This window comes from Diplotaxodon limnothrissa, linkage group LG13 (assembly GCF_057381915.1).
Source record: "Diplotaxodon limnothrissa isolate DT_005_m linkage group LG13, D_limnothrissa_male_GT1.1, whole genome shotgun sequence".
In the NCBI taxonomy this organism is placed as follows: Eukaryota; Metazoa; Chordata; class Actinopteri; order Cichliformes; family Cichlidae; genus Diplotaxodon; species Diplotaxodon limnothrissa.
The window spans coordinates 15,154,578-15,160,628 of NC_140608.1; the positions used below are offsets into that span (position 1 = coordinate 15,154,578).

At 41.8% G+C, this 6,051-nt stretch overlaps 1 pseudogene; it reads right to left on the minus strand.

Annotated features, from left to right (window-relative positions):
- Positions 1 to 2,312: 2,312 nt before the first annotated feature.
- LOC146620067 (glutathione S-transferase A4-like) lies at positions 2,313 to 4,037 on the minus strand (annotated as a pseudogene).
- Positions 4,038 to 6,051: the final 2,014 nt, after the last annotated feature.

Consider the following 6,051-nt stretch of genomic DNA (forward strand, 5'->3'; position numbering starts at 1 on the left):
TGAAGGGGTGGAGTAGGCGGGGAAAATGCGTGAAGGCGCTGATTGGGCAGCTTCAGCCAATGCAAGCATGCTTATTTGCATTTTGTCGCTAACCATCATGGGTAAAACAGATACAGTTTTCTGTTTTACTGTTTAAAATAATTTTACCGATGCAGCTTCTATTTATAAGATGAACCAGACAAACTGTACGGATCCCGACCAGGACTCTGAGTCTTTAAACCCTCATTGTGAACAGGTTTGTTATGCAGGGCTATAAAATATGCTAAACGACCGAGCGTTTCTGGATGTGAGGGCGATCTGGCTGCGACATCTGTCACCCCATTGATCGCTAGGGTTGATTCGGCTGATCTGGCTGGCTAGGCGGGTGTCCCCTTCCTCCCTCACCGGTCCATGTGTGTCCCTCCCGACGCCCAGCGCTCGGTGGCAGCGGACGATGTCCCCCCCCGGCGGACGACCATCCATCGGTATACCAGTAGCTGCGCTCCCCTGCTAGAACCTCCAAACAAGCTCAAGGCCCATTTGTAGGAGAAACGTAGGGAAGTCAAGCTCCAAGCTTCAGACACATCCAAATGCGGCGCTGCACGTGGCAGTCTGCCTTCCTTTTTTAGTTTTTGTTGAAAAAACAAACTTTTTATGATCTTTTTTTCTTAAAAGTTTAATCATTTTATTAATAATTTCTACTTATTTAAAAGGTTATTTGTTTTGTTATTGTTTTTTTAATCACTGTTGTATATGTTAAATATACAGTATGAGGGCCTCACTATGCACCTGTGGCACTTTTACTTTATCTATCTATTCAATTTTCATAAAAGCATTTAATCCAACAAACAAATAACTGAGTGTATTTGTGTGTGCACTCATCCATGCTTGGGCTGGTCTTTATGTGATATTGCATGTTTGTGTGTGTTTAAGATAAGATAACTCTTTATTGCAAATGAATTTAAATGTGTGGAACTTTATAAAACAGAGCTGGGTGTCATTTCTGTCATTTGCCTTTTGGACTACCATCCCGGTACCTTCCAGCTCCCTTCATAAAGCCCCCTTCCAGCTCCCAACACAGGCACACATCATCATTCATATACACACACACTATTGGTTACCCACACACTTGTACATGAACATGTGTGTCCTTTAACTGACCCTTAATCTCCTAACTGTTCCTCAAACCTAATTCTCACTTTCATCTAGTTCACTTTCCTCACTGAGGGAATGACCCCCAACTGTCCAATCACATTTTTTCCTCCCATAAAAAGTTCTTGTGCCTATTTCCTGCAATTTGGTACAAGTTCAGTTGGTTTGGCTGCTTATGTATCACTCAGTGCTCTCAAATCATTTCCCCAGAGGTTCTCCCTGTGACCCAAGTCCCTGCAGTTATCCCCATAAAAACCTTTCAACAAACCTAAAACAGAGTCACCAGGATCAGAGTTCAGAAGCACTGCTTTAGCGTTGCTGCCCTAAGAAAGGCAGCCTAACTGCATAACATTGCTCTGAGGCAACAAACTAAAAAGTGTTGTGTTAGAAGACAAAATTCAATCAAAATGTGTCTTTAAACAACCAGCGACACTTCTTCAGATGTTCATATAAGTGCACATAATGGTTTTAGATCTCACCCGGGCGATCGTGGCTCAAGAGTTGGGAGTTCGCCTTGTAATCGGAAGGTTGGCGGTTCGAGCCCCGGCTTGGACAGTCTCGGTCGTTGTGTCCTTGGGCAAGACACTTCACCCGTTGCCTACTGGTGGTGGTCAGAGGGCCCGGTGGCGCCAGTGTCCGGCAGCCTCGCCTCTGTCAGTGCGCCCCAGGGTGGCTGTGGCTACAATGTAGCTTGCCATCACCAGTGTGTGAATGTGTGTGTGTGAATGGGTGGATGACTGGATATGTAAAGCGCTTTGGGGTCCTTAGGGACTAGTAAAGCGCTATATAAATACAGGCCATTTACTATTTACCATTACCCTGTTTCAACACACCTGAATCGAATGATTAGTTCATTACCAGGCCTCTGGAGAACTTCAAGATATGTTGGGGAGGTCATTTAGCCATTTGGTCTAGAACCATCTGTAACACAAGGTGGTCTCACAGTTTGGGGCTGCATTTGAGACAGTGGCGTTGGGGATGATGTCAAAACACAGAAAAGGACTGTTAGATTTTGATCCACCAAGCATCTGAATGAGTCCTTTAATATCAACATTTATTTAGTTCACATTGTTAGAAAAGCTCACATACCTTCTCATCTATCCTGTTAGTGCAGCATTTATCGACACGTAGGCCTGCAGATATAAATGATCACAAACATGCTGCATGATAAGGAACAGATTTTACTGAGATGGTAATTTGGACTGGGAGACTTCCATGATAGCCTTTGCATAGTTTTGTATCCGGCGGTGGCTTCCTCTTACTGCCTGGCTGCAGAAACCTGTTGATGGCAGGGATTTGGATCATCCTGCCCTGGAAAGACTGGGAGGAAAGACTGGGAACTGACTAAGCGTTTCACAGTACTGAGTTTTAATAACAATAATAATATGAGTCATTCAATATGAAATTCATCAAATCTTAAAAAAGCTTCCACCTGAATCCCTGAGAACCAGCTGACGTTTTTTTAACCTCTGCAATTGTGTTTGTGTCCTTCTGTCATGTTAACCACCCATTAAAATTTGGGTTACATCCACCAAGGTCTTCAAAGTGTACTTAATGGTATATTAGTGGAAAGCCCTATAACCTAGAAACATTAAATATTACAACTGTGGCATGTACTGTCAACATATAGAAAATACCACATAAAGATTTAAGATATCATGTCACACTTGACCTCTGACTTTTTAACATCAACAGAGTGATCTGAAAGGTCAAAGTGATAATAATCCTATATAGAGCTATTTAAAACATGTTTCTTACTTCCATTGTTTTTATTGACAGCATATAGAGAATAGTTTAAGGGAATTTTAACTATCACATTACTTTGGATTTCTGACCATTTCAAGGTCAAATAAGGTCCAATTTCTATCTTCAAAACTGCACTTAAAAGTCTGCTGCTTTTGTTTGTATTGGCAACATTTAACAAATACCTGACCTTTGATCTCACTTTTACATTTCACCAAATGCATTATGTCTTTAATGAGCTGTACATTTTTTTCTTTTAAAAGTACATTTTAAAAGAAAAAAACCAAAATGATTGCATACAAAATACAATACGACTCACTTAAAAGTAAATATTGCCCACTGAGTGAGCTGCTTTGGCAGAGGTTTGCGCTCTGGGAGTGCTTCTCATTGTAACTTTGGTTTATTTAATGAAAATATGCAAAATTTGACATTTATATTCTGACATAGCAGAGGGTAACCACCTCGGTGTAGTTAAACGGTCTGTAACTTATTAAGTATTCATAAAATAGAGATACAAATTCTCATGACGTCTCTAAATATACTAAAGTTATTGTAGAAGTTGATTTTGAGAGGACGGGGTGGGAGGCACTGATTTTTCTTGGAATGCCCTGTATGTGCTTCAGTTTCACAAGGACAGGTGATTCGTTGTTTTGTTGAATCATATCCAGCTCTGTCACTGTTACCTTAATGTTGGGAAAGTCTTTGTAAATTCCTGGAAATCTCTCTTCCAGCTCCAGGGTCCATTCAGCCAGCAGCATCTGCGAGGCTTAGTTTACCTCCCACCAGGTAAACGGTCCAGTCAGAGCCTGAGAAATTTGTCCAAAAAAATGCATAATGGCCATTTTGGCAACAATCATGTTTTTCTAAACAAAAAGAGTCAGTTATTTTACCTTTTCATGCACAGGAAGGTAGCGCTCATTTGCTCTGCTTTGAATGTTTTCCAGTTTAGGTTTGGGGTCTGCACAGAACGGCAGTGACAGAGTACATGTTGATCCTAAGGAAAAGCTTAATAATGTATTTAAATACAGCCACGATATAGTATCAGAAGTTCTCTCTTTATTATTCCATGATTATTGAAGTGGAGCATACATAACTCGATCTTTGAGGTCCTTTCTGTGCAGGTTGTGCTTCTCAGCGAGATGGCTAAGGAGCACAGATAACATGACCAAGAAAGTAGACTCTGTGCATTATAATAAATCCTCAAGCGATAATCCCCCCTTGGACTGTCTTGGTGCAAAACCAAGACATAAATCATGTCTCCTGGAAGGGGGAGGACGTATCACAGGCAGGACACAGCGAGCTGAAATCTCTGAAACCGACTGGCCTTCACTTCCTACGAGACAGGGAGGAGGTCAGCGCCCTGACCCACTGGTGTCAAGACAACCATCTCACCCTCAACGTTGCAAAGACAAAGGAGTTGATAGTGGACTTCCGGAGGTGCAGAGAAGTACACACCCCCATCACCATCAACGGCGCTGCTGTGGAGAGAGTGAGCAGCTTCCGGTTCCTTGGAGTACATCTGGCTGAGGATCTTACGTGGTCAGTACACATAAACAAAACAGTGAAGAAGGCGCAGCAGCGCCTCTTCTTTCTCAGGAGACTGAAAAGATTCGGCATGAGCCCCCGCATCCTCAGGACCTTCTATCACTGTGCCATTGAGAGCATCCTCACTGGATGCATCACCACCTGGTATGGCAACAGCACCGCCTACAACCGCAAAGCTCTCCAGCGAGTAGTGCGGTGCTCTGAACGGATAATTGGAGGTGAGCTTCCCTCCCTCCAAGACATCTACAGGAAGCGGTGCCTGAAGAAAGCGGGGAGGATCATCAAGGACTCCAGTCACCCCAGCCATAAACTGTTCAGACTACTTCGCTGCAAAGGGGGATCACGCTTTTCAAACCCTGGCTCCAATACTGTGGAACGGTTTACCCTCCTCACTACGCACCATCGACATCTGTTTAGACAGGCATTTGGGTAATGTTAATGCGTAATATGTTGTTTTATTTTATATTTATATTGTACTATTGCTTGTTTGATATGCTTTTATATTTCCTCTATGTTGCTATATTGTTTGTTTGACATGTCTTCATGTGAAGCACTTTGTAACAGCGTTTTTGTCTTAAAAAGTGCCATATAAATAAATTTTACTTACTTACTTACTTACTTCCATCAGGAAGGAGGTTCTGCAGCATCCGGTCCCGAACGAGCAGACTGAGAGACAGCTTCTTCCACCAGGCCATCAGACTGCTGAACACGTCATAGACACCTCACCTCCACTACTGGAACTTCAACATTATGCACTCCATACTGTACAGTAATGCCACTGTTTTGCACATGTCTCAACTCTGTATATTTTTATATATTTTATTTATTGTTTACTCTATTTAATTTGTAAAATATGTGTATACACACACACACGTAGAAAAACATTTAGTATACACATCCAGAAATATTTTTTTTTGCATATACTATTATATATTGTACATATATTTATTAGTTTCAGATTTAGCCATTCGTATATTTTGCCTGTTTATGTTATTGTATTTTGCACAACTCTGTTGCTTGTGAAGCTCGCACACAAGAATTTCACTCACATGTGCTGTACCAATGTACCTGCACATGTGATGTGACAATAAAAGTGATTTGATTTGATTTGATTTGATTTGATTTGATTTGATTTGACAGAGAAGCTCTTCTACCCCTGTACACGGGAGGAAACAGGACTGGACAACCGTGAATAGGAAGGTTAACAACAAACCTCCAAAACAACTGAATGTGAAACTGCAGAACAGATTTGCTCCACTATCAAAGGACCCTGGATCTATATCGGACAACCATCCATCTAAAAGCAGCGAAGTAAGGTCTGAAAATCTGTTGAAAAGTAAAAGGCCACAGGGAAAGCTAAAGGCTAGGCCTGAAACTCTGATTGTGGGTGACTCTGCTGTAAAGGATGTACAAAGGATGTGCGGTAAGAACACTAAAGTCATCTGCTTTCCTAGGGATATGGTCAACAACCTGAAGGAGAGAATTCTTCAAATTGCAGATGAATATCCAACTGTGACAAACATTGTTCTGCATACAGGGTCAAACGATGTGTCCAAACAACAGTCGGAGGTTCTGAAACGGGACTTTACTGGATTATTAAATACTGTAAACTCTCTGAATGCAGCTGTATTC